This window comes from Anguilla rostrata, chromosome 2, assembly GCF_018555375.3.
Source record: "Anguilla rostrata isolate EN2019 chromosome 2, ASM1855537v3, whole genome shotgun sequence".
NCBI classification, from domain to species: Eukaryota; Metazoa; Chordata; class Actinopteri; order Anguilliformes; family Anguillidae; genus Anguilla; species Anguilla rostrata.
The window spans coordinates 60995148-61018542 of NC_057934.1; positions in this window are offsets into that span (position 1 = coordinate 60995148).

Here is a 23395-nt window from a genome sequence, read left to right on the forward strand (position 1 = left end):
CTTTTTCTTTCCTTTTTTGGTCTTTTTTTTCTCCCGTGTTTTGTATTTTTCATTATCTAAACATGTTTTTATTTTTTTCTTGCTGTATCAACTGTGCTCTTTTAAAAAAAACTGTTGAGACAAGGTTTTCTCTCTCTTTATTTCTCTTGTACTTTCCCTCTCTCTCTCTCCCTCTCTCTCTCTCTCGTTATCTTTCCTTTGTCACCATGCTTTCAATCAATATTTATGCCTATCACTGATTTGCAAGCGAAAACAGTTTGTTGAGTTCTGCAATCACCAAAATTGACTCTCCAATATGTGCAAAGAAAAAAGTAATGCAAAACCCAGGCCTCTCTCTCTCGTGCCCTCTTTCTCATACTTGTAATAATGCAGCAAACAAATTGGAAGTATTACGAAACGCTCATAAACACGTTGTTCTGAACAATAAAAGGTTTGTCTGGACACGCCGATCCCAGCCTACACACCACCCCATTCCCACAGACACCTTTAAAATGCTCCCTACATCCCCTGAGCATGGGATGTTATACAGAATCTCTCTGTAACATATCAATTGTGTTTAAGGTGTTAGTAGTTTAACCACTGTTTAACCATTTCATTTCTTATGTTAAAATGTGACAGTTACATTAGGGCGCAGAGCATTTACTTTAATGAAATGCAAGTGGCTTTTTATTGCTGGTTAAGCAGAAATGCTGCTGCGATATTATGAAGCCAAAGTCCTAGTGGAACAAATTGTGAGCTGTTTGTTGAATCTGTTAAATTAAACCTTCATAAAGATCAGTCTACAACTGTCAATGGATTCAGAATGCTGTTTCCAAGCAACTTAAAAAATATGACAGTGCGAACACATTAACTGCCCTTGTTAATGTTCACAATGTGATTTAACTGCACCCCCCCCCATACAAACACACACGCACATGAACACACAAACCTTTCTTCTACATCAAGCAGTCATTAGTAATAATGCATCAGTATTGTACAATTTAAAATCGTCATATTTGAATGTCAGATGCAATTTCTTGGCTTTTGACTGTTAGTTGTGTCAAATGGAACATTTGGAGAGAGAGAAAAAATGTCAGATTTGAAGCATTGTACTTACCAACCACTGCCCAAATCCCACCCCCTCATAAACAATTACAAAAAAAATAATCAATAACAACAAAAATTGTTTTTAAGGAAGTACTTGAAGAAATGGCTGGAAACAGAGCTTACCCATATCTCAAAATCATTTAAAATCTCGTTTTGCATGACAAACAAGCATATCATTCAAATATGATCAGCCATCAACGCACAGTTCCTGTGTGCGTGACTGCACCTGACGCATTTGCTCTACCTTTAGTTTATAATATCACTGTAAAAACATCCTGTGGTTTTTCTATTTGAACTTTTATGACATAAAAATTATTTTGTATCACCTGTTACAGTCAAAACTTGACCTGAGGCATACTAAGTCACTGTAATGCAGAAATGAGGAGATTTCAGCTAGGTGAAAAGAAATCTACTGCACAATGGTGTCCCTCGCTTAAAACTAACAGCCCAAAACTTCTCTCTTCCCATTAATCGTGCACAAGATCCCTGGTGCAGCACAAATCTCTGGGCCCTGTCCTCAAACTTATTAGTCCAGGCCTTTTCAGTCCAGGTCACCACCCCCACCTCCACCTCCACCTGTGGCAGTGGACGGCAGTGTAATATAGCGGGTAAGGAACTAGTCTTGTAACCTAAAGGTCACAGGTTCAATTCCCAGGCTGGTCACTGCTGTTGTACCCTTAAGCAAGGTACTTAATCTGCATTGCTTCAGTGTTTATCCAGCTGTATAAATGGATGCTACGTAGAAGTTGTGTAAGTTTCTCTAGATGAGAGCATCTGCTAAATGCTTGTAATGCAAAAAAAAACTCCTATATCTGGGTAATTACAGTGTAATTACATGGTTAAGTAATGTGTAACTACAGATTTCATTAGCATGACCCCATAATGCAGAAGCATTGTGCCAGGTCCATGGTGTCGAGGCACCTGATGTTATTTCATTGAGCGAGGCTGGTGGAAGACCTGAAGCTGTTCTGGGGAGTGAACCACTGGCCCTTCGTCCTCTATTATTCATCATGTTATTTTCTTTTATTATTAACTTTGTCTTTAGGGACTCTGCTAGTGAGTTTCTTTATGCAGATGGAGAGGTGGGGGGATTCTTAAGGTTGGTTTCTGTTGATCTTTTTTTTTAAATATATATACTTGTTCTTGCATGTCTGAATTGAAAATGGCTCTACCAGCGCTGATATTACTTTTGTGCATTTTCGGCAGCATAGAAATTTGATCAAATTTGGGGCGATATAGCTCAGGAGGTAAGAGTGGTTGTCTGGCAATCGGAGGGTTGCCGGTTCGAGCCCCGCCCTGGGTGTGTCGAAGTGTCCTTGAGCAAGACACCTAACGCCTAAATGCTCTGGTTAATGAGAGGCATCAATTGTAAAGCGCTTTGGATAAAAGCGCTATATAAATGCAGTCCATTTACCATTTACCATGATCACAAAATAATAAATAAATAAATAAATAATACGGGATCAAAAATATAATTTAAAAAAATTCAGGAGCAGGGCTGCCGGATGATTCATTCGGTTAAGGCTCCACGCTGTGCTGCGTGGATGAGCGGCCTTGGGTCAGATCCTCGCCATGCCGCAACTGCAGCGATTGCACGGCCCAGGGAACGGAGGGCTCAGTCGGTTAGGGGTCCGCGCTCATCGCCATCTGGCTGCAGTCTGCGGTGTGAAAAGAAGCAGCCGGCAACGTCACATGTTTCGGAGGAGATCCGTGGATGTCTACACTGCAGAATCGTCGTTAGGATTTTTTTTTTTTTTTGTGCATGACCATGGCTGCAGTTGTAAATGCTGGCGGGGGGCGGGGGACGGGGGGGACGGGGGGGACGGGGGGGACGGGGGTGGATTGGAGATACTGAACTTCAGGTTGAGCACAAAATTCATTCAAATGTTTTTAATTATGGATTATTATCTTCTCTGAAGGTCAAGTCGTGTTGGATTCATAGAGTCCACACAGATTCTACGTAACTGCTATGATGTGCAGGAAATTTGAAAGCCTGCTGCTAAATTAAAAATCTGCATAAGGTGAATGTGCAACTATTCTAAAGTAACGGTTTGCTGTCAAGGGTGCTGCTGTGCAATTTCAAAGCATGTCTCTTTTGTTAACTCCCTATTTTACTGTGCAATATAAAGTATTTAAATGTGCAAGTAGTGTAGCAAATTTCTAAGGAAACTGAGCCAGTAACTTAAATGTTGCAATCTCAGTTCCCAGGAATAGGGAGCAACGTCCCTTGAGCAAGATATTTAATAAAAATTGCTTCAGCATATGTCCAGCTGCACTGTGTAAAATGGATACCATGTGAAAATGCACAACAAAAATTTTTAAAAATAAAAGGAGATAAAAAATAGCAAAATAAATCACATCCCTGACAGAGCCTGACTTCTGGCTGGATCCTGTTTGAAGGACAACACCAGCAACTAACAAAAAAGATGTAACTGAAAAAAAAACTTTTTTAAATTAAATTTTTTTTTTTTAAAGCTGCCTGGTGCAATGAAAGCAGGAACCCCATGGCCACAGGAAAAACAAGCGCTAGCAGCATGCTACAGGCCCCCTCTTCTCTCACTCTCCCTGGCCTACAGCCACCATTATAAATCTGTTTCCTCCTCCAGCATCTTTTTTTTCACCCATGAGGCAACATCAGTTCTCACTGCACTGATGCAAGACACAAATTGTTCAAATTACACTGAAATGTTCCCTCAATCACACAAAACAAAACAAAAAAAAAAAGACTGCAATAATGATTTGGAATGATTTGCATTTTTACATCCTCTCCTTCGGTTCACACACAATGTACTTAATCAACAGAACAACCTGACCTGATGGTTATTTCTAAACATATGCAAATGTGCTTTTGAATGATTGACTACATAATAACATCAGGAGTAATTGAACAAATACCAGTCATCCCGAAGATGATGTTACAGGAGACGGAACAAACACACGCTGCACCGGTTATGCGGACTAAGCAGGTAGATTGAAGACTCCTCTCGCAAATTTCACCAACTGTGGTTCCTACAAGTAAATAACTAAATAAATAAACACGTAACAAAACTTTTCACTTTACAAAAGACTGCACTTGTAAATGAGGTCATATTATAAATGCGGTCCTGAAAGCTTTAAGACAACAACATAATGGTTGTCAGACTGATGTAAAAAGAGTGACTAATGGTAAACTACTGCCAAAGAAGTCGGTGAGATTACCCAAGTGAAGAAAAGGAGCATATGTCTCAAAAAACATTTGTTTCAGACAAAGTCACCCCCCCACCCCCACATCCCACTAACAAATGGAGTGCTTTCAAAAGGCAAGTCCATCTTGTCAGATATTTAAAGACAGATTGCCTTTTATGGTGTGACTTGCTCTGATGGTTGCAGGGGGAAAATATGGACCAAAACGAGGGCCAGCTTTTTCAATTCCACAAGTCAGTGGAACAAACAACGGGAATTCAGACCAAATTGACAGAAGAAGCCTGGCACATGGTCCATCCACAGGACCACAATTTTGGAATGGCCTGTCATCACCATTACCTCTGACTCACTGGAAACATTTGAGGATTATTTTGCCAGGGGCTTGGTTTTGCCTGCCCACATTGAATGGCTTCAGTCTGAGATTTAATGGTCTTAATTAAAGCCAATTGGGCTGATGATATTCACCTGCTGAGAAATTGTACTCAACTGGAAAAGAAATATAACATTTACTGGACTTTTTGGGTCCATGCAGTTCAAATGTTTCCTTTGAGTTTTCCTTTTTGTGACTTGTTTGTCATACTGCCCTTTTGTGAATATATTTGCATGCCCACCTGCATGTGTGTGTGTCATGCAAATTGAAAAAAAGTGATTTTATTCAACCTACAAATCCATGGTGTCTTCCAGCTAAGGGATGTCAGCACAGGGAAAAAGTCAGAATGCTATAAGCCAGTGCTCAGCACAGCATTTTGAAAAAGGGCAGCTTTTTTTTTTTCAGTGCCGTAGGCAGGCGCTTAGCACAGCAATAGAGATCAATTTTAGGCATGTGTGAAGAGTCTTCAGCTCTATGTGAGGGTTGAGTCCCCCAGCGAGCGTAATAAACGAATACTCCAGCAGAGAAGTGCAGCTGAAGTGGCGGGTCAAAAGGCTGTCTTAATGGAGCTTATGCCTCCACGCCAACTGTCTGAACACTGACGCCGAAAGAAAGCGTGTAAAAGCACGCGCGTGCGCGCCCTTCCACGTTTCAAATTAAAAGTCCTGTAGGACGAAGCGTTTCTCAACCGCTGCAGTCTCGCGGTGACGTCATCGCTATTCTCCCCACGGGAACCTGGAATATTCGGCATTTCCCCCCCGGGGGGGACAGGCTGTGACCGCCGAGGCTGTTGCCGAGCCGGGGTTTGTCTCGGCTTCATGCCGCTGGCAGTCAGCTGACATGTCCAGCCAAGAGCAGGCTCTCCTTTTTAGGCCCTGACAGCCAATTACCTTGGGTTTTTTTTTCCCTTTAATTGTTATTGCAGTATTTAAACTTAAGTATGCGCTTTCCTGGGTATCGTACGGATGTGTTTTTGTGGTGAATGTTTCTGTTAAACGGAAGGTGCGGGGGGGGGGGGGGTTGGGGCGGGAGGCCCGGGGCTTCTGATTGGAGGGACAGAGAGATGACGTGCAGACGGGTCTGCTCCGTGCCCTGCTTATGTTCCGCGTTCCCAGCTGTGGGAAGAATTAAAAGATCAGAGGGAAAAAAAATAAAAATCCCAGGCTCCTTTGGTGCAAAATTCCCATGACTCCAGGGGGCCTGTCAAGGCACAGGAGCAGGACAAGGACAGGTTTAAGAGAACCACTTTTGCGTTTATGCTTGATGGGCCTCTGATCCAGGGGTACACGTTTATCGATCCTTTTGATCTGATTTGCTCCATGCATGAAGGCACTGATAAGAACAGACAGCTGAACAGATAAACTCTCTCTCTCTCTCTCTCTCCCCCCCTTCTCAGTTTTTAGTTCAATTGAATATGCTTTATTGCCACATAAAACATAAAGTAAATACTGCCAAAGAGAGATATGCATGTAGTTCCAGAGAAAATATAAATACTGTTGTACATAAATACATTTTTAACATATTTTGATACATTTAAATAACAAATCCATTTTAAAGAATGAGCATTGCAATTATAATACAAATAAAGGCAATAGTAAAAAAATTTTTTAAAATAAATGTAAGTAACTGAATGCATTTTCATGTAAAAGAACACAAATTAATGTAAATGACTACATTTATAGCATTTCACATATCTATTTCAGAGACAGTCCTTGGTGGGTGGTTATTCACAGTTTCCTTCCTTCTTTACCTCTCTCTCTCTCTCAGCAGTTCATCTGTTCTTCATTACTATTCATTTGTCTTCCATGTTTGGCTCACACTGAATGTGTTTTAATTACACTTTGCAAGGCCACCATCTGCATTAAAAAAATACATTAGTCATTACTGACTCAGAAATGTACTCACTAACACCTTATAATATGGTGCAGTTATTAATGTGCAAAAGATTTCGGTTTGGATATTCAAAATTAAGTGTATTGAAGCTCAGAGTTTTCTCAGAGTGAGGAATATAGATCTAAATTCATAATAGATTGTACACTACACCTGCATTGCCGTTTTACAGTTGATGAATAAAAGCTGCCAGCAGTATAATTTTTAAATGTTACCCATCACGATGTAATGCTGGTCATCCCTTCTCTCTGTCTTTTAAAAAAATATAATTTAACATCTAAGATTTAAAAAGTCTGGTCACATCGATTCAAATTCACCGAGGCTTTATCAGTTACACCTGATCAGATCAGTTGACACCTGACATCCGACATCTCATCCAAAATGATGGGCATTAAGATGGAGCTGGTCCACCCTTTGCTGCGATAACAGACTCCACTCTTCTGGGAAGGCTTTGTACTGTTTCCATTCAGCCAGATGAGCATTAGTAAGGTTGGGCAATAATTAGGCGATTCGCTGGCTCGCAGTTGGCTTTCCAATAGATCCCAAAGGTGTTGGATGGGTTGAGGTCGGGGTTCTGTGCAGGCCAGTCAAGTTCTTCCACACCGTTTTCAACAAACCATTTCTATATGGACCTCGCTGTATGCCCACAGACATTGTCATGCTGAAACAGGAAAGGGCCTTCCCCAAACTCTTGGGGAAGCACAGAATTGTCTAAAATGTGATTGCATGCTGTAGCTTTGCCTTCACTGGAACTAATGGGCCTTGTCCAAACCAAGAAAAACAGCCCCAGATGAAGAGGTGTCCAGATACTTTTGGTCATATGGTATATTTAATGCAATTACATGGGGTGGCATAACTGCAATACTACATTACCCATCAGGTCTTTCTTTCCCATATGGTGTCCCTTCCCTTATATTTCCCCAGCAGGGAAAGTGCTGATTCAAATCTAGGAGCACTTACATTATATGTCCCAAAAGGGTTCAAACTTTTTTTCAGATTTGACTTTACACTGCACAGTTACTGTGAGTGACAGCAGTCACCCTGACCTGGGTCCAGAGTTGGGCCGTGACTGCAGTCGGGCAGAAGTAAGGACACCCTCAATCCCACAGCCCTCTTAAGGACCTGTTCCTGTTTAATTACAATGAGCCGACATGTCTATTCACCCAGCCAGTCACATTTAGAGCATTTTTTAAAAATAGAGCAGTGATTTCATGGTCAGTATTTACCTTTTAATATTGATTGAACGTTGAACAGTGGGAGAGAGACTTTCGACTAAAAATAAGTTCTAAAAACTCTTTATTGGAGGTCATCAAAAAAACTGAATCATATGCCTTCCATTTATCATTTGGACAGTACAAAGAACAACCATTAAAAACAAATGTAGATAGAACTATCAATTGTGTGTGTGTAAGAGAGGGAGAGAGAAACTGACAGAGAGAGACCGAGAGAAAGGGAAAGAGAGAGAGAGAGACAGAGAAAGAGAGAGCAAGAGACAGAGAGAGACAGAGAGAGGCAGAGAGAGCGCAGGTATCTGAGACACTCAGACGTCATCAGCCCTTTAGGTTCCTCCTGCAGAGCCTGCCAAGCATTCTGGATGAGATGGGAATACAAAACCGGGCAAAGTCCTGGCAAATGGAAATCAAACATTAAAATGCGATACGTGGGCAATGCAATTTTCTGATGGATCGTTTCTGAAGTTACATTCAAAAGTTAAATTGTGCTGTGAGGCATGGGGTGGCATGCTCATGACAACAGACAAATTTGAGCTGATCAGAAGAGTAGCGAGCCGATTGCTCATTTGGGACAGGTGACTACAGTGAGCCGATTGCTCATTTGGGACAGGTGACTACAGTGAGCCGATTGCTCATTTGGGACAGGTGACTACAGTGAGCCGATTGCTCATTTGAGACAGGTGACTACAGTGAGCTGATTGCTCATTTGGGACAGGAAGCTGATTTTTGTAGGCTATGGGTTGCTTCTGACCCCCTGTCCTTGGTCCTGACAACCCTACAGCCTTGACCATGGTGCTGAAAACACTATCCGTAATTCTGGCCGGCATCCATCTGGTTGCCTGTCACCTGTTAACAGGTGAACAGACTGACTCCTGCCATAATCTGTAATCAGCCCTATTTGGTACCAGAAAGTACTACTAACGTACAGTGCGCTGACTTCAAATACATCATTCAAACTGATCTCTGTATGTCCTTTCACTTAGAATCTGTCATTTTGAAGCTGTGTAAATGGGATGCATTTCTATGGTAAATGGACTGCATTTGTATAGCGCTTTTATCCAAAGCGCTTTACAGCTGATGTCTCTTATTCACCCATTCACACACTCACACACCAACGGTGAAAGGCTGCCATGCAAGGTACCAATCAGCTCGCTGGGAGCAATTAGGGGATAGTTGTCTTGCTCAGGGACACTTCGACACGCCCAGGGCGGGGGATCGAACCCGGCAACCCTCTGACTGCCAGACGACCGCTCTTAACGTCCTGAGCTATGTCGCCCGGTGTTGCTGCAGTGGCACGTCTTTGCCGATGCACAGCGGTGTTCTCACACGCCGTAATCCTTCAGCACTGCGTGCGCCCGGCCCGAGCGACCGGGCAACGGCGATACACGAGAACGTGAGCGGGCTGAAAACGCCGGACGTCATATTCGGCGCCAAGCCAGCGACAGGAATAATGATCTCAGCGATGGCGGCATTTCAGCGGCAGACGCGCGTGCCCGCCGCCCCGCCTCTCCCCGAGACCCCAGCGGAGAGGGATGCAAACAAACTTCTGCAATTAGCAAGGTCGCGCTGTGCTCTGCTGACATCTGACCTCTGACCTGCTCCATGCTCCATGTCAGTTAATTGGCTAACAGAAGACCGTACAAAAATGACTTGATTTCTTTCTTTCTTTAGCAGTATTCATGAATATGCTGGCCGCTATGGGATAGTAATGCAGGAACTGCCATTTATGTGTACTGTGGATGCCTTATGAATACTGAAAACAGATATTACAATGTACGTGCTTGCTGTTGCTGTTCTTCATTATTGCAGCGTGGAAATAACGGATATGGAACTGGGCTTGTAACTTTTTGGTTTAATTCCCAGATGTGTTAGTGTCTTTATGCCGTTCAGCAAGGTGCCTAACCTCCATTGCTTCAGTGAAAATGTAGTTGTATAAATGCATTATATGCAAAAGAAGGCATTCTAGGTAAGTGTGTCCACTAAATGGCTGTAATATAATGTAATCTACACTGAGACAACCACTCAGTACTCAGCCATAGAAAGCTTCAAAGCACACGGCCAGCATAGCGCGTAACCACAAGCAGGAACTGGGGGGTGGCTATTGGAGGTGTGAATGTGTGTGTATGTGTGTGGGTGGGTCTGCGTGTTTGTGTGTGTGTGTGTGTGTGTGTGTGTATATGTCAGAGGGGGTGTCCATTCCCTTCCCCCCTCCTCTCTTTCACCAGATAAAATATGTGGCTTTCTTTTGTTAGCATCTAGGTCTGGCGTTCTGCATTTCATCTCTGGCTCTTGGAATTTCTTCTTTCTTTTGGTCTTTGAATATTGGATTACTTTTGGACAAATAAGCTGTGGTTTAGTATCTTCTTTCATTCATTTCTTGTGTGACTGCCAATGTCTGTAACCTTTGTTAACTGTTTTAAGGTAATTGAACCTCCTTTTTAGATTAGATGTGAATATTTGTTGTAAATGTCTTCATTTTCATCTGGTTGTGAGTTGTACATTTTGATACAGGTTGATACAACAGTTTGCTCGGCCTATCAACAAATTGGGCAATCTAATTAATAATTGATATCTTTGATAATCCATCCATCCCTCCATTCATCCATTATCTATACCCGCTTATCCTGAGCAGGGTTGCCGGGGGTGCTGGAGCCTATCCCTGCATGCATTGGGTGAGAGGCAGGAATACACCGTGAACAGGCCGCCAATCTTTCGCAGGGCACACACACCATTCACTCACACACTCACACCAAATTAAATCAAATCAATATATTTAATGTATATGATAAGTGATAAATGTTTTATCTGTTGAACTTGTTTTTGGTTTTCAGAGAGCTGGACGTTAAACGAGTGGTCCGGTGTGCATGATGCCTGGGTCCAGGACAAAATTATTTCAACGGGCCCCACCCCCAATAAATGGCCAACATTTATGAGTGAGGATCACTCTCTCTCCTTCCCCCCGCCCCCCCCCCGGCCGGACCCGGGACAATTTGCCTGGTTGTCCCACCCTGACGCCTGGCCAACCGAGCGTGTTAATGGTCAAAACTGCTGGGTTCAGAAAATGAATCCTCACCTTGCTGACAACCAAGAATGTGCGGCTTAGCTAATTTCACTCTGAGGCTCACAGATTCGTTCCTTTGTGTCAGTTTATCTCTTCGGGGGCACATTAACTCACTGGGGCGAGTAAGAGAGAATGAGTAACTGCTGCCGTGAGCATTATGACTCAGTTATAACAAAGCCACCGAAGGTTATTAGCATAAGGAGTCATCACCAGCTCACGACACACCCAAATGCTGAATTTGACTGCTCCGCAAGCCTAGTCACACTGAACAAGATGCCCGAAGGTCTACTCCCTCGTTGCCCGTGTGCGCGTGATTCTCCATGGAAACAAACCGCACAGATTGCTCCTAGCGCTCTCTGTAGGATTTCGCGGCAGGGGGAACAACTCAAGCATCCATTTTTGATGGGAACAAAAAGAGAGCGTGGCCAGGCACTCAGGAACACAGACTGAAGTGGGGCTCCACGCCAAGCGCGAAAGGCAATCCTTTTATGGTTAACAATCATATCCTTTTATGTTTAACAAGCATAAGTGACTTATTACCCTAGTTTTGCCAGCAGGCCACTGATTGCTAAGTTAATCAACTAGCTAAATAAATCACCGGGGTTGGTGGAGGTGGGGGGGGGGGGGTGTCTTATAAAGGGACCCTGATGCTTCATTTTGAATGGTTTATATAAGTAGCTCCATCTTTGGATTTCTGTGAGCCAGCTTCATTTAATTATGCACTTATTGCCATTCATCTGCCGGTAAAAAATACGAAATCGGAATTCAACAGCAGAGGCTGAGTCGTTGCGATCATGGCGGCATCGTATGCCACTGCTTGCAAGGTCTTTTAAGGTCAGCCATGAGGAGTGCTTCTATTTAAACAATTAGCTCTGCCCCTTATTTTCGCTGAATTGGTTCAACCCCAGTGTGGTGTCATATTTTTTCTCCCAGCTGGCATACACTGCATCTAAACCAGAACCCATCGATTGTAAAAAATTGAACAGCCACACAAAACATTTTAACAGGAGTGAATGAAAGTGTGTGTGTGGGGAGGGGTGTGGGGAGGAGGGTTGGGGGGGGTGGCAGATCGGGGGAAGCAATTTGTTTTTGTATTTCATGCCAGCTTCTACTGCTAATTTGAGTCGCTCTAAGATTTATTTACGCTGGCATTTTTGACAAATTAATTTCCTACAGGTGCAGACTGTATCCTTGGAAAAAAAACATTTTACTCTGGGCCCCATACAAGGGTGAAGCGGCACTGCGGTATCAAAACCGGAAAATTATTAAGCCGGAAAAAATTGGTTTGAACTGAAATCCAATGCACATTCAGATAATTAGCACATGCTAATTTATACAGAGGGATATTTTACCAAAGCAAAATGTTGTATATTCTGGCCTCATTAGACTGCAAATCACTTTTATTGATGATTCATAATTCCTCTTAGGATTCTGTTTAGAGCTCTCTGCCGACTTCACTGGGAGTAGAGGCACTGATTGGCAGTTCCTCTAATTATCCGCAGATATTTTAGAGTCAGAGAAATAAAAAATTGCACACAGCAGAAATGCCAATCACTAATGAAGTCAACTTGCTGAGAAAAGGTGAGGGCAAGAAACGGTGAATCCTAAATGGTTTAGCAGTACATTGCACTTTATCAGTAACATCCATATCAATTTCCATTAAATGGAAGCACTTTTTATCAATACTAATACTTTAGTGCTAATTTATTAATGAAGCTTTCATCTTCACTTACCTTTTTAGTTACCTTTGCTTTTACCTCACCTCGTTTTTTATGATTTCATAGGTCGGAAGTAATTGACGATATCCATTCTACATATTCTATCTGCATATTATAATGGGTAGCACTTTATTTTATTTCTTAAAAATATGTTATTAATCAGGTATATATACTTAATAAACATACACTTAATAAGAACATATAGCAAATGGGAAGTCAATTTGCTAATAAGATTTTAGAGTTTATTTAAGACGCTCTTGTTGGGTTGGTATGTCCTTTCAAACTTGTTAGTGTTTTCTCTGTCTTCCATCTTTCCATTCAGAATATGGTGAAGTAAATAAGGAATTATTATATCAACACAACCTATGGAGTACTTTACCCTTAAAGGTGTAAGATCACAAATAATAAGACCAGAATTTTCTTAACTGAACATTCTAATGATGATGTAACAATCACTACGGGGAATTCAAAGCAGAGGAGTTCTGGAACTGATTTAGAATGTAAAAAAAAAAAACATTCCAAAAAACCCACTCTATAAAGCGCCAAAATTGCTTGTTTTAGGTCAGCATTTATAAGTGATGGCAGTGAAGTTGTCCAGCTTATTGTCCATCTGGAGTTGGTTCCAGGACCATAGGGTATAATAACTAAAAGCCATTTTTCTGATTCTATGGAAGAATGAGATACAGTAGTAAAAAAAAAATTATTTATTAAAATTATAGGAATTTGTGTTCCAGGGTAGGGTAGTTAAATAATTAGGGAGTTGCCCTGTAATGGTCTTGGAAATAAAGAGCACCAAAGAAGTCATCTATGGTGAGCTAGAGACGGCAGGCCAACCCGTTCATGTAAAAGTGCCAGGTTTGCTTGATTGAGTGAGGTGCCTTCCTGGAAGGGAATGAGAACAAATGTGGTTCCTGACATTGCCGCCTACGACATTTGCTTTTTTCCATAGGATTTTGGTGACCTGTGCAGGCCTGTGCAGGGGACAGATGGACAGGCACATTTGGGCAGAGGAGGGTGACAATCTTCCCTGCAGGATTTTGGCTTGAGCCATGGATGACACTTTACGGTGCGATGAAGTTTCGGTCAGAAATTGTAGATTGATTTTTGCAAGCGGTAAGTTTGCCAGAGGTACACATCGCTCTCTGCGGTCACGTTGTGATCTTGTACAATACCAGACATCTAAATTACAGCTTCATGCAAGTAAACAGTTTGTTCAGTACAACTTAGCCGTCATGCTTATTTTTATCTTTCGGCATTTGTTGCTGATGTAGCCTAAATCATTTTCTTCTTTATGGAGAAACCACTTTTGTTACGATACTCTTCTGCAGATATAAATATAATCACAGTGATGGGCACTTCAAAGCACTCCTACCTCTCATGATTTAATAACTAGTCCTCTATATAGGTGTTAAGTGTTTGTAAGTGCGTATTCATGCTGTACGAAATGTCAGCACTTGCCATGTACAAATTGAACCCTGGCGCTAATTTATGTTTTTATAGCATAGAAAAATGAATTTGTACGACATGTGAAAGTAGCACTCTGTAACCATTTTTTTCTTATTTTTCAAAGAAAGGGTTCGACTCCCGACCTGGCCCTTTCTGTGCATGTTTCCTCCCACAGTCCAAAGACATGCAGGTAGGCTAATTTAAGACTCGAAATTGCCCAAAGTCATGTGAGTGTGAATAGTGACTGAATGGTGTGTGTAGACTGACGACCCGTCCAGGGTGTATTCTTGCCCAATGACCCTGACCAGAAATAAGCAGATATTGATAATGGAGGGATGTATTTCAGCAACAGACTGAGACATGTATTCTTTTGGGTGGGTGGGGTGGTGTCTAAGTCTTCACAGCTGAAACGTGGCGTGACTCTGTTATTAAGTTTCTCGGACCCGTGAGCCCTCGGTTGAGATCTCTGGGACGTTGGGTTGGTCGTCCTCCCCCATCCCGGCCTAACGTCAGGCACCGTTTTCGGCGGGCAGTGACGATGAGAGATCACGCAGCAGGTCCTCAGTCACAGCTCACCCACTCAGGGTCAGGGGAAAAAGCACTTTCGTTCTACTCACGAAAGCGAAGTTAAGATGCTGAACGCGTGTGCGGGCACGTGCACCGACCCGTGCCACGCAGCCGCCGCGCCAGTTTAGCTGCCAGTTCAGCTGCCAGTTCAGCGGCCAGTTTAGCTGCCAGTTCAGCTGCCAGTTCAGCTGCCAGTTCAGCGGCCAGTTTAGCTGCCAGTTCAACGGCCGGTTCAGCTGCCAGTTCAGCGGCCAGTATAGCTGCCAGTTTAGGGGCAAGTTTAGCTGCCAGTTTAGGGGCCAGTTCAGCGGCCGGTTCAGCTGCCAGTTTAGGGGCCAGTTCAGCGGCCAGTTCAGCTGCCAGTTCAACTGCCAGTTTAGCTGCCAGTTCAGCTGCCGGTTCAGCTGCCAGTTTAGCTGCCAGTTCAGCTGCCAGTTCAGCGGCCAGTTTAGCTGCCGGTTCTCACGGCGGGCGATTCACGCGCTGGGCGCCATTCTGAGGCCCCGTGGCAAACGCTGGTTCCAAGCAGCCAGTGTCTGAGCGGGGAGTCTGGGTGGCAGGTCCTTAACTGTCCTCCCTTTCATGCACCTCCACAGGCTTTTCATTACATTACATTACAGGCATTTAGCAGACGCTCTTATCCTGAGCGATTTACACAACGTTTAAGGTTTTAAGAATTTTTTTTAAAGAATTTGAGAAGGTTTAAAGAATTTTTTTGAAAATTCTAGTCTCATTATTTTTGATGTTGAGACCAAAGTATTCCATAGATTTTGATGCTATAATAATGGGCTGGCTGGAGGCTGTGTTCGGGTGCCTGCTTGGGGCACTTCCTTAGGTTTTTTTTTTTTTTGAGGGTGGCGAGTGATGTCAGATGCCTGCTAGGGAACTCGGCATCGAATTGGAGCAAGGTAAGGTGAGCTACACTGCTAGGTGTTGATGGCGGTTGATTTTTTTTTTTCAAACTGCTTTGGGAGCCCGAGGAATCCTGACCGCCCCATGGGGCGGTGCCCAATTCGGCGTAGCATCAGCCAGGGTGCGAGGGCTTCAGCCCGCGGGACATATAGCACATCGACTGCGCCGCTCAGCCTGCTGACTACGCTGTGAGAAGGTGGCGAGTCGACTGACTGAGTGTGGGCCCACCTGGGGGTGTCACTGCAATGCCACGGGCCTAAAAATATTCCAATTTCGGATTGAGAATATTTCACCACCAGTTACCAGTTACCAGTTTCACCAACAATCCCCGCCCCTTTTGTTGTGATTGGCTGTTCAGGATGCTGCCGCTGAACTTCTGAATGGATAGTCCGGTAAATGCATTGTTAATCTATGCAGTGCTATACATGTTATTCACTCCTGAATTTGGTCCCCAGGTAACACAATGCGTACGAGCGTGTCATTACCCACCACATATAGTAAATGTTTATATAATTATTGCTGGCTGAAATGAACTACTATCCAGAATTAAAATTGCATTTTCATTTGCATTGAAGGTTTAGAATGTAAAATATTGACTGATTGTATGATTGCAATGCTGTCAAGCACTAATAGCTGTTTATGCTTACAAAATTGCCTGTGGGACCTTCATCTTTCGCACTCCACGCACTCATCTTGTTCCAGGGTCTTATCTGTTATTATATCAGACATCTCATTCCTGATAGGCTTCATGTAAGATAATGTGTTCATTACCACAGAGCCCCTCTTGAATGATTTTTTTTTGATTGGCAGTTCTATCTCCTGGGCATCTGCTGCCGTTGTTGTCTGATTCATTTCGCTTCCTTATTGAGAGACCGTGTTTGATTTGCTTCTGTTCCGCAGATGAAATGTGAGCTCACCAAAGACAGCCTCCGCCTGTCAGGATATGATATCTAGTCATCTACGTCCTCCTCTTTTGAATTTCTTTTTTTTTAGCAGTGCGCATTTGAGCAGAGTTAATGAGTCCTGATGCTTTCGTCTAAGGCAGCAAAAGTATTTTTGTCAAATTGAGCCACTTTCAGGGGAGAGATGTCTTCACATGAAATGAGTGGTACTGTTAACATGAAAATTGTAAATTGGCACTTAATGAAGTCTAATGAGGTTAATGATTTGGTAAAGAAACTCCCATCAGGGCTCTAGACAGATGCGTTAAACGTTTAAGAAAAAAAATCATTAAATTTGTTGACATTTCTGCACTCAAAATTGTCACTTGCCTACTTTGTGAATCAGCGTGATAATTTGCACAATCTGTCATAACTCATTAAGGAATATGATAAGAGTAATAATAACTAAGTTCAGCGCAGTGCACAAGGAAGCAATCGTGTTATACAAATGCTCTTTAGGGCTGTTGCTGCTGTAAATCCCCTGAACTGAAGTCGCTCCACCCCCTCTTACCAGGGTGGGATGGCAGAGGGAAACGGGTAAGGGAAGGACGAGTAGTCTGACCGCTGATGAGCCACCTTCAAACACAGCTGAGGCGTTATCAGACGTGAACACCCCCCAAATCTGTGCCTGAACTCTGACCCCCAGTCCTCAAGCAGCCTCGATTGCCATCGGCAGTCTAGACAGAGATAATAGAGGTAATTAAACAGGGATGAATGCAAGGCTATTTTGATCCTTCGATGGGTAGGATTTTTTTTTTGGAATGTTTCTTCTCCCCCAGAAAGTAATTGTAAGTCATTGTTCTAGAACTCCATTGTTTTCAGTTACCAGTAGTGATTGTTACACCAGCACTAGAATGTTCAGTTAAGAGCATCCTACTCACACATTTGTGATCTTACGCCTTCATGATTAGATCACTCTTTACCGCAATGAAACAGAGCTCTTTTCCCCTGAAGGAGCTCCTCTCCCAGGACCTCTCTCATCTCATGCCCTCCTTCTTCTTTTTTCTCTCTCTTCCTTTATCTGCCCACACCTCCACAAGCTTCCTTCACACAACCTCTTGTTCTCCTCACACTTTGCTTTGTTATCCATACGTCTCTCTCCCCTTTCGTGCATGATTACTCTTTTCCCCTCACACTTCTCTCTTTTTCTCAGCTCATCACTCTCTCACTATTCCAATACCCCTTTCTCTCTCTATCTCTCTCTCAGCCTTCTCACATGTCCATTTCACTCTCCCCCCTCTCCCCAAATATCTCTTCCCACCACACCTCTCTTACTCTGCACACACACACCAGTTCATTATCGTCACATCTCTTTCTCTCTGTCTCTCTTTCTCTCACTCTCTCTCTCTCTCTCTTTCTCCTCCAGCTTTTATGTCTGCCTTTCATTGCCTATTTGTCAAACAACCAAATTCCTTTGGAATCTTGCAAAAGAGACGAGTCATTTCAAAACAATTTAGACTTACCAGGCAAAATGAAGTGTTATGTAACATGACAATTTCTTACATTCATCACTTCTAATGTGTTTGCGTAAGTAAATATTTGCAAACCTATTACCTGTGTGTGCAATTGCAAGCGCTCCAATAATTGGAAAAGATGTTTGTTCTCATCGCCGAATGCTGTTTTTGAACTGTTTTCAAATTTACTTTGCCTCAGGGCATTTTTGTTTTCATACAAATTATCTCACCATTACTGATTGTGAATCATTAATGGACATCTCCTTTAATCAAGTCTTTTTTCCAGCTTCTTGTTTCTTCGCCCAGTGTGCGGCGGCCATGTCGAAAACCCGAGCGCTCCCGTAATATGAGACAACAAAAAAAAAAAGGCGAAACCTTGGCAACGGGTTCCCAGTTCTGCAGGACAAATTATGTTTCCATCTCTGACACGCTGAGGCTGTCTTTCACTAAGGCTTCCGCGAACAACACGAGCACTAGAGAAATGCCGGCAGGGGACCCATCTCCCTTCCCTCTAATCTTCGCGATCCAGGACGCACAAACAGGTGTCCGTCAAACCGACGCTCGCGACAGACGAGCCCAGGCGCGACTGCGGTCGCGTGGAAGGCAAAGTGACGCCGTTTCAGGCTTGAGCCGAGGCCTGTTCGGCCACAACCCATCACAGAAAAATACTGCATGTTCCAATATCTGAAATTAGAGTACTTTTCAACAGGCAAAATATATTGCTAATATATTTAAATGCAATATATTTTTTGTATATTCCATCCCCATGAGAGACATTAGCCTGATCATTTGTGTAGCAGCTGTAAATGTGATTTCCACACATTCGTTTCCCATTATTTTAAAGCAGTTCAGACTGGAACTGCTTCCTGTAACGCTTCTGCTGTACTTTCATATTAATTTCAACATCCTACTTTGTGATTTGGCTCAGTAATTAAATGGTCTTAGCCAATGGCTATGCTGCGGGTTTTCAGTTTTGATCCAGGGACCCCCACCCAGACTCAAAGGCATCCTATGGGTTATATTTCAAAAAAGTTTTATATTTTGAAATGTATACATAGTCATTGCACATCGAGTCTGGCCTTCAATGACCCCCCAGAGGTCTGTTGACCCCCTGTTGAAAAGCCAGGGGCCATGCTATCATAGATTCTATGGACAGTAATGCTGCTGTGTCAATCCCCAAATTATGGCTACGGTTATCTGGGACAACTGATTGCCTGCAATTAGTAGTGTCTGTACAGCTACTGTGCTGTGTGTATACTGTCCTAAACTTAGGACCTAATATCCGAAAACAACAGCAATTTTACAACGTTTGGAAACTTCGCGAATAACAGATGTATGTGTTTCTTGCATAAAATAGCAAATAAAAAAACACATTTTAAGAATACGTCTGTGTTTGTGGATGTAAAACTGCAGCCCACCATCTTTTCTAGTTCTATAAATACTCCTAACAACATGATTTATCATTATGGTCAGCATCATCATCATCATGCTATTGCAACTGCGTGTTCCATACGGCTATTCAGGCTGCCATCAAATGCATTGCAGACGGGAAGCTTTGTTTGCCACGGCTGAGATGATTCAGTCAATACTCATGTTAGGCTATAAAGTTCATCTGATGAGAATGGCCAGACTCAAAATTTAAAATCTATGTAGTTTGATTCATCAGAGCAATCACCTGGCTACAGCTGTTGGGAGCACTCACTTGCTGTGGTTAGTAACTGTGGTTACTATAGTAACTCCCACACTTATGGGATGGAATTCTAACAATGTGGAGCAAGAAATAAATATTTATTTTTTTAGAACATGAAGATTCATCTCGTCTTGTTATCAGTTTTTTTCATGTTTGGAAAAGATCACTGGGTTCAGGCCTCTCACCATTTATTGGATGAGTGTCACCCTTGTTGTCATAGTAAATATTAGTTTGGGGTGGCAAAAATAGAAGAAAAATAAAGAGGAAAAAAATGAGTTTTGGGGTGAAAAACTAGAAAGCACCTCACCTTCCTTCTACCTATGATTAAAAATCGAAATGCTTCTTATATGGAATTTCTTTAGGAATTAAGCAACCAATAAGGGTATATCTGTATATCTCTTGAATCCATATAGATCTGATACCCTGGCAGCAGTGGTGTAGTTGGTAGCACTGTCGTCTCAAAGAAAGAAGGTTGTGGGTTCGAATCTCGGCTTGGGATCTTTCTGTGTGGATGTTTGTGTGGGTACTCCGGTTTTCTCCCACAGTCCAAAGACTTGCAGGTAGGCTAATTGGAGACTCATAGGTGAGGGAATGGTGTGTGTGAAAGATTGGCAACCTGTCCAGGGTGTATTCCTGCCTCTTGCCCAATGCATGCTGGGATAGGCTTCTAGCACCCCCCTGCCCATGATAAGCGGGTATAGATAATGGATGGATAATAATAATAAATGTCTTTACATTAATTAACCACTGAAATTAATTTTCACATGACCCTAAAAGAGATTGTGTGCTCATTATATCATTCCCAATGTCCTTTAGGAGATCTGGCACCCTCCTCTACCCACAACCCGGACACACACATATACACACACACACACACACATACACATGCCTCAAGGCGATGATCAGGCATTTGCATCAGACACCTCAGATGCGCGATGACATCACAGGCCCAGTGTGAGGGCTGTGCTTGATAAAGGACACACAGTGGGGTCCAGGCTGAATACTCTCCCTCCTTGTCTTAGCTCATCACACACTGGAGCCTGTGAAGCCGGTCGCGCGGTTGGTCCAAATTAATCTGTCTCTGGTACTGCATGTCCCCAGTGCATGGCACATGCAGAGATACGGCGGGCAGGCCCGGCCTTGCCATTGGCCAGTTCCCTTGGCAACAAGTGGGTTTGGAGGGCCGGCTCTCGGACGACAATGAAGGTAGAGGAGAAAAAAAAAACCTTGTCCTAACAGACATCAGCGGGGGGCCCACTCATCTGTGGATAATCTCCATGAGGTGTGCGGGGAGATTGTCCTTCCAGATTCGCAGATCTCCCACCGCCCTTGGCAGAAAAAAACCCCATTCCGGGGACGTACCGCTACGGCGCTCCAGGGGGGATGTTTGTTTCACAGGACGTTTCTCCTCCAAATGAAGGATTTTGAATGAAGATGCTAACCACGGGGGCGGTACGCGCGTGCAGTTAATAGCGCTGTCGCCACACGCCACACAATTGCTTACATGTGTGAATGCGAGAGTGGATGGTGTGTGGAGCCTGTGATGGACTGCTGACTTCTACAGGGTGTAGAAGTCCACTGCATGCTGGGATAGCCTCCACGGCCCTGACTCAGAATAAGCGGGAATAGGTGAATTAATGGATGTATGTATGGATGCTAACTGTGGTACTGATGCATGAACCAACGCAATGTTGCAAATGTTTAATTACTCGTTGGGTATTGTGAAGCGTTGGCTCTGTCCACCAGTAGCTCTTGTGGTTCCTTACGGTGGGTGGCGTATGTGTACGCTACCGTTCAAAAGTTTGGAATCGTTGAAAATTTTTTTTATGTTTTTGAAAGAAATCGATACTTTTATTCGCCAAGGTAGCATTAAGGGTATACTGTGCAGTTTTTTTGCGGATCTTCTCTTCTCTCCTCAACCCCACCCACATCTCCGCTGAGGACGCACCCCCAAAACGCCACAAGCGAAAAGAGGCGAGGTGGTCAGAGATATTGAAAATAGCATTTTTAGCGACATGAATGATTCTTTATAGATGGCAACAGTAATTTGGCAGTGTTATTACAATGTTTTACACTGAGTGCCTTAATGTACTAATTTGGAGCTAGAGAAAGCACTCCCATTATATTAAGTGCAGCTGAAAACAATTGTGCTGTTTAATTAATCTAAAAATGTATATTTATTTCAGTTGCTACAGTATCTAGTACACTGACCTTTCTTTTTTTTAAGTTTAATTTTGCTTTTAAAAAGGCCAAAAACAAACAGCTTTCTCTAGACACTCATCAGTCTCTTTTGAGAGGTGAAGGCTATTCCATGCATTGCCAAGAAACTGAAAATGTCATACAAAGGCATGCACTGTGAATCTGGGCCTTCCATTTATCTTTCTGGCCTGGTTAGATTCAGTTTGCCCTCTTCTTTCTTTCAAGACAGTAGTGCACACCTTTGTATGAAATCTTAAGTTTCTTGGCACCTCACGCATGGAATAGCCTTCATCTCTCAAAATAACTTCTTACACGTCCTTGGAAGATGTGGAAAATGTCAAGTGTAACTGCATCACTGATAAGCAGAGCTTTTTAACCTGATGGTTGTCAACACTGGTCCTGGAGTATCCCTGTATATGTTGTTTTTTTGTTCCAGCCAATCATTTGTTTAATTCAGGTGATCGTAAGTGTAAACAGACCTTAACACCATTTTGGTTTGGCTCATTACCATTTGCTTTGTCCATGAACTCTTCATTTTCATTTATGGTTTAGCATCAATAGCCAGGTGTACACATTCAGCAGTTAAGACTTTATTGATTTCAGCTGGAGGTCAGTCAAATACATAATTTTAATAAATACAAAATGCACCCCCTTTTGAAATAAATCATTTACCCTGGCATGTAATAGAAAGTTATATCAGTAGTTGTCTAAAAGTTGACATGACTGGCTGAATGCCCTTAAATTAATGTGGAACATTAATTATTCTTGAACGTGAATGTCTTTCGATGGTGTGTCCCTCATTAGACCGTTAAAGGTCTCTAGCTAAAAACAATGAACAACTCTTGACGTTTCACAAATTGCAATAAAGGTTTGAACAAAAAAAAAAAAAAAAAACCAACACTCCAGGACAACCACTCTTCTAAGCCATTCGGTGATGGGGGAAGAAATACAGAATTAAATGAAAATCCCTTTATGAGGTAGTGGGCACTGTGAACGGAAGTCCCCTGTCGACAAATTGTTACACAACCTGCATTCCAACACAACATCACTGCCGGTGACACACAGTGCAGTATTGTCTGAGACTTCCCGAATTTTAAACCAAAAATGGTTTCTAAGTGCACTTTGTCCTACATATAGCGTTTTGGTGACCAGCCAGATTCAGGTTGCTGTATGTCTACCATGCACTGCAACTGTAATGGAATTTGCCAAGTCAACGAACAGTATTTAATATGGTTATGTTAGCAGGTGCTACTGCATTGTGGGCTATACTCTGGCATAGAAATATTAGCATCTTAGCAACACTAAACGATAAAGCCTGAAAGCTCTTCTGAAATGTATCCACTACAGGATAGAGTAAGTGAGGGTATTCTGTGTGTGTGTGTGTGTGTGTGTGTGTCTTGAGGGAGTTAATTTATCTTGAGGTCACGCCTCCGTCACATAGCTTGATAAGTTTGCACTTGGATCGATGTAATCAATTAACTCAGACAATGAGGGCACTGATGAGTGACAGACCAAGTGGATCAAAACCACTTGAGACTTCTGTGGTTCAGGAAATAGTTTGGAGAGGGCAGCTGTTGTGACCTCTAGGGGGTCAGAAGAGGAGTCTTCCTGAACCAGGGTAATGCTGCCTTTGACCTCTTCAGAGC